Here is a 9,205-nt window from a genome sequence, read left to right as displayed (position 1 = left end):
TTGGAAGCATTCAATATAGGGGAAAATCGATACACTTCCATCAGCATTTGAACTCCTAGAGTCTTGCAAGTTGAATGGTGAAACTAAGCAAGAATTACAGTTTGCTCTGCTTTTTTCTAGCAATTAACTACGTCTCCATCATAACTCCATAACTGTGAAAGGTTCAGGAGAATTTATCAAGACTGAGTTAGCTTCGGCTAATTATTTCTAGCCAGAACCCGCTGCCATAACCTGCTACAAAACAGCATATATATTTAGACATCATTTACCTTTAGAGAGGATGTCAAGCATCCCAGCTGACACAATCAAAAGCACGAATTGCACGGGAGTGGCATTTTACTCCTAAATTCCTTTCCTTCTTCACAACCATAAAGGATGCTCTGCAGAGTTACCAGCAGCAGGCGATGCCTGCGAGCCCGAGGGACCAACGCCACCAGCCAACCCCCTTCCCTCCAAAGCAAACGACAATTAGCAATGGCCTTTCAGAGCCGGCAAATTCCTTCGCTTTCCCTTGCTCTGTGCTCCATCAAACCCTCTGCCCTGCGAAGCTGCGAGGTGTGAGCCAGAAACACCAGCTACCCCCCGGGGAGGAGGCTCGGGAGGACGGATCGCTGACCACCGGGAGGGTCAGTGGTGGCGGGGAAGGCAGCAGCCACGTCACACAGCCCACCCGTGGGTACCTTCGCAGCCACTGCAACAAAAGCTCACCCCCACGGTAAAAACAACTACATCTTCGGCGGTGCTGCCGTTTGCTGGCTTGAAACAACTGCCGCCCGTGAATCTCAACAGGTCCATTAGAGCAGGAGCAGAGGAGCCAGGGCTGGAGCTGGAGGCTGCTCCGTGGAGAAGCCGATGCGGTGCACAGACGGAAAACTCCTCTCGTAGCTGCAGAAAGCAGCTGGCAGAGAAAACTCTGGCCCTGTAACGACCTTTGCTGGCCAGGCAGAGACCCAGGGCAGGAGGGGGGAGCGTGCGTTTGCTGCCCAGCTTTGGGTGGAAGAAGAACATCCGAGAGGAACCGAGAAGTTCCCCAGGGGAACACACAGAGGGAGAGAGCGAGGGCAGCCCAGCTTGCCCAGCAGCCCTGGCCACCTCCGCACAGCGGGCGTCAGCAGCTGCTGGGGTTTTACTGTGCTCTTTGCAAGAGCCTTCCTTAAAGCAGCCCTGGAGTAACATCCCCACGTTCCCTCGAACAAATAAAAACGTGCAAGTCTCTAAAAGAAGCATGCAGGGCTGCTGGGTGGGGGAAAAAGCCTGGAGAAATGGCCTGGCTGAATGCTGGGAGGAGTTCAAGGAGGCACAGCACCAGGGATGGGGCATCCCAGCATCTTCCCTGCGGTTCCACCCTTCCCTCCCTCCCTGGATGGTGAAAATAATGTAGGATTAAGAAAAGAGAAAAAGACGTTAGGCATTGCCCTGAGTTTGTTTACTTTACAGAAGTAAAGTTGGGGTCACAGGACAGAGGAAAGCCCCCCTCCTATCAAACCCGCCCTCACCTGCTGCCTGTCGGGGCGGCTTCATGGCCCTCCTGCCCTCCCCTAACCCTGCAGCCACTCGCTGCTTTGCCCACATCGCATTCCCAGCCTGCCGGGCAACTCTGCGGCTCTGGAAAGCCAGAAAATTCCTTCCACGTCCCAGCAGAGCAGGTGGGGAAACTGAGGCACGGCCGGTGAATCACTGCACGGCGGGGAGGAGGCTGCAACCCAGCCACCGCATCCTGGGCATCGCGCCCGCCCTTCCTCCGCGGGATTGATGTGCTTCTGCCGTGCACTAAGTGATTAGCGGTGGCTTCGCCGAGTGTAAAGTTATGGAGCGAGAGATCCAATCACTGGCACAACTCCGGGTGTGCTGCCGGCCGATTGGAAAGGGTAAGTGTTCCGCATCTTTTTCCATGCCTGCAACAATCTAGACAAATAGGGCTTTTAAATTAAGCAGTGATTTGGAATATAAGTGAGTGCATTTAAGCTGCTAAGAGATGGAAAGATCCTAATGGCTGAAATATTTGTCATATCACAAATAAACTGGCTGTATCGGGAGCTACTAATATAACTAATTTTTACCAAATCCTTCACTGCTCTGTGATAGAAAATGAGGTCAGCACGGGTTGAGGCAACATAAAATGAGCAGCTGCCAGAAGGCAGCACAGAATACTGATAAAGGACTCTGCAGAAACTCTATTGCCTGCCCACAGTAAAAAGGAATCTGTTCAAATTAAGGTACAGCTTTTCCAGAGCATCCAGGGGTTTAATGAAAAGATGCCAATGAATACAGGCTTTCAGCGGAGCTGGAATACAAATGCATACCGAGATGCTTCCTCAAAGCCTCCCTACCCTCCTCGACCCGGGTTCATCCAGCTTCATCCACGTTGTAACCACGAGGTCTGTGTGACTTCTGGAAGCGCTGGGGTGGGAGAGAGGGCAGGAGTATGCCCCAGGGCCGCCGATGAGAGAGCCCCTGGGATTTCTGTCCTTCCTGTGGGGCTTTCCAGGCTCTGGAATTAAACCCTGGCTTAATCTGCCCCTCACAAGGAGGAAAAGTGAAATGAAGAGGTATTTGGAGCACTCGGCCCACTTTAATAGAAAAAATAACGCCAAAGCCCACCGAGACAGCGCCTGGCAGTGCTGGGAACGGCTCTTCCACCTCTAGAGGTTCAGGGGTCAAGCGCAGCCCCCCCAGATCACCTCGTTCCTGCCATGCCCCCAGGCAATCCTGCCACACCAGCACCCTGCCAGGGTAACACACCCGGGGAGGCAGGCGAACGCTCAGCGTCAGACGCAGCAGCAGGCTGTTTGCCTGCCAAGCTCCTAAGGCTGCCTCAAACACTTGGGACCAAGTGGGATGCAGTCAGACTCTGACTATACGAGTAAAACGTAATTGTTTTTATTCTCAAAAAACCCTCAAGAACACTTTGGAAGGGGAGTTTCCTCCCTCCTTAACAGGCATGAACAGCCTGTCTTCGCACAAAGGGAGGATTTTGGTCATAGTAAGGAGCCCTTTCCATCTCTAAACCCCAAATAAGTGAAAAAAATCGAGTAACTCCACTGATCAAATGGGAAACTGAGGCACGAAATACCTTCCATAAGGGAAGAGGCGGAGTGTCTTCTCCACCACGGCAGCCTGGGAGTGACTCCACACAGCAAAAGCAGCTCAGAGAGGGGACGGGGTGTGCAGTTGTTATTTGGGACGGTCGGTAACGCAGGGTCACTCGCACGTAACGCCGTGTCGCTGCGCCACGTGAGAGGCCGGCGGCGCTGTGAGCGGCGACCCCGGGATCAATGGGCAGAGCTTCGGCAGGGAACAGCGACCACTCGGGAGCATCGGCCAATTTAAGAAAAATAAGATCGACATGGATTAGCAATAAAACTTCGAGCTCTCTACATTTCCTAAATGGAATGGTAGAAGGATTCATATTTGATAACCATTAAACGGTTTAATGAAATAATTATAACCCAGACTCCTGAGCCTGGCTACAATCGATAACTATGAGCTCTAAGCAACAGCATGATCCGAGTTCTGCCATTTTCACAGTGCTCCCCAGCAGGCAGAGCGTGCGACCATAAATGCGACTGACAGTAAAGTTGCATTAAAATATCCCCATCAAGGGCAATAATAGATTAAAGGCTACCGAGGCACTGCAGTTGGCTGGTCAATATGCTTTATCTTCTGCATCACCCCCAATTTTGCCACCTTCCCACATACTATTAGTGGGAGTCGATTTGCTGTCAATGACCAGCCCTGGCAAGAGATGCATTAATGCACGCTCACAAAAGCAGTGCGCATGGCATTATCGCTTCACTCACTTTCAAATTACAGCCTAATGCTGTCTCCAGGCAGCTTGTGACACGTTAACACTATGCGCGATTTGTTGGTATCGGGCTAAATATTTCATGTCTAAGGATTTCATCTGAGATTTGATGACAGAAATAAACTACCGCCCGGTGGGAAATCATTCCGAATAATAGAATTAGGCATTGTTGGAAAATCGACAGAAAAAGGATGGTGATGCGGGGTGGTGGAAGAAGAGCAGGAAAAGCGTGAGGGGGGAAGGCAGGCTGATCAGAGGGCAACCGAATAGCCACCGGTCTGCTAACTAAAGGCAGTGTTATTAATAAATCCGGTGACGGGGCAGAGATTACAAACCAGGTGATCGTCCGTACCTTGCTCCCAGATGCCAGGCTCAGGTGCTCTTGCTGCTTTTAAATGCCAAAGAATCCCCCCCCCGAGACGTGAAACACAGGCGGGTATGCCCACAGGTTTGCTTTATTTTTCGCCGGAGCTCATAAACCAGCCGGTGCCACGTACGCCCGCGCGTGCCTCCGCCGCAGGCCGCGTTATCCCCCAGAGCCCGCGGAAAGAGCCGTGCAAACTGAAGGCGTGAACTGAGCCGAGGCAGAGAGGGGTACGCAGAGCAGCGCAGCCCCCCCGCCGCAGGGCTCCCGGCTGACCCCCAGCAAGCGCAGGCAGGGCAGGAATTTGGGGCGCCCCCGAGCTCACCCACAGCCGCTGCTCTGCACGGGGACCGCGGGCGACGCGGCCCTTGGCCTTGCAGGAGCCCGGGGGTCACGCCTGGGCAGCCTGCCCTGCACCCCGAGCCGGGGGCAGCCCGGGCGGCCGTGCCAGCTCCTGGCACGCCGGGGACCCCGAGCCTGCGCCCCAGCCGGGCAACCCAAGGGGATCGGCAGCCCCGGCGTGGCCGCCCGGCTGCCAGCGAAAGCCTTTATTCAGTGCTGACTTGGGTGCACGGCTCAAAGGCAGCAAACCTATTAATCCTCGCCTTTTCAAGGCCCCAGGACCTCCGCATTGACTGCCTCCTCCAGCAAGTGCTCCCGTCTTTCAGCCTGAACAAAACAGCCACGGAGTCAATCGTGTGATGAAAAAACAGGCACTTGACCAGAGAGAGGAGACAAGTGCTGAGGCTCAGCAGCGAGCAGGCTGCGGCTCTCCGGGCTGAGCTGCGTTCTGCCGCCGCAGCAAGCTCCTCTGCAGTGGCGATTTCCCATCACAGCTTCCACGCGTGCCCTTTCCTTACCTCGCCGCCCACCGCCGAACAGCCGGCTCTCACTTTTCCTGAGCTGTTTTTATTCTTTCCTGGTTTGTGTGTGGATTGCTAAGGATTATGTGAAAGAGTTAACGGCACCTTTGCAGTTGTTGGGGGTTAGGGAGTTCCCTCTTCTCCAAGTAGGAGGAAAGTCAAGCACAGCTTGGTTAATCATCCTCAAGGCTACTGCAGATCACAAACCTGGGTTTACTTGCAAAACATGAGTGTTTAGCCCCAATAACCCGCTTTCAAAAACACTTTCTTCTTCAGGAAACTATGAAAGCTTCTTCAAAGCTCCCTCTCCTTGCATTTTGCAGTACACGTAGGAAGTAAACCGGGTCTGACCCTCAGAGCACACACAGGTTCCCCTCCCTCAGTAGCAGAGCGCTTAACATTTTGTAATAAAGCTGAACAAGGAACCCAAAGGTTTTTTCTTACCTTTGCTCCTGGACTCTCTGTCTAACACTCAGGCTGCGGTTTTCCAAGAAGCTGAATTCGGTGCCTGAACAGGGCTGACAGGGCTGCTTGAAAAATCAGCCTTACTCCAGCCCAGCTTCGGCTTCCCACCGGTTAGCAGGAATGAAGCTCTGCCCCAGCTGGGTCACCAGCTTCAGCGGGAATCTCCTTCAAGCCCAGGCTTCAGCTGCACACCTCTATCCCAGTTTTATAAAAAAAATAAATGCGCTCTGTCTCTCTTTCACACACTAACACACAGAGAAATCTAGTAATACCCCAGGAGCTTTTACAGAGGCAAGCCAGTAACATACTCCATGTAACAGCCACAGCACTCTCTGCCTCTGAAGACAAACACCAAAACACTTTGAAAAGGAAAAAAGATTTAATTCACCTTGGTGAAGACACCCAGAAAGCAGTCAGCCACGTACAAGCAGACCTCAGAGCTTCGAAAACAAACCCTCCAGCTAATTCCTGCCTCGTGAGCAGGCTGTGCAGAGTGCGTGTGGTACCTGCGAGGGAACCATGGGCTCCTCCCCAGCAGAACCAAGTTCAGCCTCTTCTGGTGAAGGATCAAGTGAAAACCTTCCTTTAAGCCTATTTACTGAGACATTTTTCATGCTTTCCTCTAAGACAGGCAACACTGGCCACTGACAGATCTCAGTTTAAGTGGACTTTACTCCACCGAGTGCTCTTCAGTCTCTAAAGCATTGGAGAGGAGCTGCAGGCAGAGGCTGCCCCCAGACATCAGCATTCCCAAACCCCTGCACTTCAGTGTGAACCCATGCAGGAGAACTCTTCCCTCAGCACTTTAGTACCAAGCAGAGCCTTGGAAAAGGTCCTCTGCTCACCACGGAGGCTCCAGCGGGAAGCTGCAGTGCTAAATTCAAAACGAAGGGTCTTCCCTTCACCACGCTGCTGTTACCGGATTGATGCAACCTCACAGCGTCGGGAGAAGCCACCCGCACGGCACCCCCCGGGGAGGTGAGACCCCAGTAGCTTCTGAGGCCACCTAAATACACCAGGAATTAACTTTGCCCTTTCCAGTAAGGCAGTAACCAAAGGAGGTGATGCGTATGGCCAGCTCTTTCACAGCCCTTAGAGCAAGGGAATGATGACAAAAAAGAAATTGTTGTACCACAGGGCACAGGAGCCCAGTGGCTCATGGTCAAGCCATTGCACTTGCTGCTTGGCTGCAACATTTGCTACTTGGGAAAGCCGGGAACCCGGCTGGAGAAGCTGCAGAGCCCTCCGGTCACGGTCAGAGGCCCCTGCACGGACAGATCGTGCTCATCCATAAAGGAAATAAAGCTGAGTACCCTGCCACTTGGGAGGAAAGCAAGATCCTGAAAAGATGCACAAAATAAAGCTGCGCAGACGTTACCTGCGTTTGTTTCTTCGCCTCTGTTCCTGCACCCGGAGCAGCAGCGTGACCGGCACACAGCAGAGGAAGGTGGGAGCGACGCCGGCGCTTGCCCTGGGAGTGAGCCTGGCCAGGTACGGCGGTGGAGGGCCCCAGCTGCTGACCCAGCCTGCACCTAATTAAGAAGCACTTGGAACAGAAAAAGAAAAATCTAGAATTTAACGGTTTCTTATCAAAGAAAAAAGGAACAAAACTGAATTCAAGTTTTTAAAGAAAAGGAAAGCACCTGAATTCCAGAACTTCTTGAATTAGCTGTACATCAACCTAAAAGCAGTTCCCCTGTCCTGCACACAACTCTTCAGGCTTCTTTGTTGTCACGGATCTAAAAAACTCACAAATTTGACACCATTTTCATTCATTGACTTTGCTAAAGCTGCCTGCGCCCTCCTGCAAGCGCTGGTGTGACTGCGAACCATCCAGCAGCCCCTTCTCCACAGCCCGGGCTCACCCGCACCATCCGGACCCTCTGCACGTGCCAGTTCATCGCTTACGCTGCGGGACCTCGTCCCTCAGCCCGACGAGACGGGTGGTTTTGAATCACAGGGCTCTGACAACCCCTGGGAACAGCCTCCTGTGAAAACGGCGCCGGTTTAATCCACTGTTCCTGAAATACCACTGCCAAAAAACATTTTTGTGTAGCGTCCCCTCTGGCACCGCAGGCATCACACACTATTAGTGGGAGATGCTGCTACAGACAGAATTAAATGCCATAAATATTTGTGTGTGTGTGGGTAATTCAAAATCTGGAGGTGAGGGCAACAGAACAAAACAAAAAATGAGGTAAGAATAAAATTCCTGTCTGCATTCTGTGGTCAGGTGCTGTCATCTGGTGGCCAAGCACCGGCAGCACCAAGCTGCCCCAGGGCAAGCCCCCCCCCAGCCAAAACGCGTTCCATGCTGGAGTGCGACCCTGAGCCGACAGCACGGGGCTTTGGTTTTTCCTCCCCCTATTTTTAAGAAAGTGCAATTAACGTTTCAGTTATTCCCCAATTAGTTTGGGGGGAATTTTCTCCAGTTACTTCCCAATTATTATTGGGAAATGATAACAGCCTCCTGGCAAGGGACATTGCGATCAGCAGACAATGTGGGGTGGCAAAGGGCCAGCCCTGCCCGGTGGGGGCTCAAACACCCCCCACCCCGCCCCGCAGGCAAAGGGAAGGGCAGCAGCTGTCATTTTTCTGGATTTTAGGCAGTTTTTGGTGCTGTCCTTCGCAGTATCCCTCCTGACAAGCCGTGGTGCTGTGTGACAGGCAGGACCCGGGTGGGGGTCACTCACCGGCGGCACTGGGCTCCTCAGGGTGCTCCTGTATCACTGATGCACGTCCTGCACCGAATGAAACCGAGCAAGGTCTTGAAAAGATTGGTCAGGATGAGTTGGGTACAATGCTCTGGGTGATGCTCTGTCTGTGCTGAGAAAGGAGTGTACTCTGAATAATTAGAAAAGGTTCCACTGGCGATTTCAAAGGAATGTACTCTGAATAATTAGAAAAGACAAAGTGGGCACCTGAAGGAGAAAAGGAGACCATGAGTCAGGAAATCGATGAACAAAATTGAAAGGTTTACTCCACCTAGATCCCACCTATTATGAATAGAATGATTAGGTGTCAAAATCAAATGAATATGTATGTAAAGATGTTGTAACCTCTCATGAAAATGTATGTATTACCCGACTTTTCACTGAAAACTGGGGAGCTACTTTGTCCGGTGCGAACTGGCTAGCTTCCCAGCATCATGAAATAAGTAACTTCGCTGCTTTAAGACAAAATTTGTCTGCACAGTTACTCTGTGCTGTTTTGGCATCAATTTGGTGAGCCAGGGTGTGAATGTTGAGCAGCTGGAGAGCAGCCCCATGGGAAGGGGCCGCGGGTGCTGTGCGGCAGCGTGCCCCACCAGCGGTGACAAGGACCATGCACCCTGCAGTCACCACATGCTGTGGGTGCCCACCCCAGAGGAAAAGCTGAGGGAGACCCCAGAGGGAGGTGCTGAGCTCCTCCCCTGGTACCCAGCACAGCTCCCAGAGCTGCACCAGGGGTTGCTGGAACTGCCAAGTCCAGGGTGCTCAGCCACCAGCCCCTGCAGGCCAGGGAGCCAGGTGCCACCAACCTGTCCCTTTTCAGAGGCATCTGGCATTTCCACTGCCAGCCTGGGGTGGGCAGGCAGCTAGACTGGCATCCTCAGTGAGCAGCAGGCTAAGGAAGAGCAGGGGGGTTTGTTTCTGGATCCCTAGGAACAGCTGTTTAGTGTGTTTAGTTTTGGTTTTTCATTTTTTTCTCCTTTCTTGATCCCCATGA

General features: G+C 52.7%; 1 protein-coding gene across 1 annotated transcript in view; it reads right to left on the bottom strand.

The window, feature by feature from the left end:
- Positions 1–9,010, bottom strand: part of BSX (brain specific homeobox) — a 28,780-nt gene extending 19,770 nt beyond the window's left edge. Inside the window, exon 1 of the mRNA XM_080366860.1 lies at positions 3,074–9,010. The gene's annotated coding sequence lies outside the window, so the exon portion shown is untranslated. The remainder of the gene's footprint in view (positions 1–3,073) is intronic.
- Between the last annotated feature and the right edge of the window lie 195 nt (positions 9,011–9,205).

The sequence above is a fragment of the Falco punctatus genome (genome assembly GCF_963210335.1).
Source record: "Falco punctatus genome assembly, chromosome: 16".
NCBI lineage: Eukaryota > Metazoa > Chordata > Aves > Falconiformes > Falconidae > Falco > Falco punctatus.
Note: the sequence above shows the minus strand (reverse complement) of the source record. Positions and strands in the feature narration are given on the sequence as shown.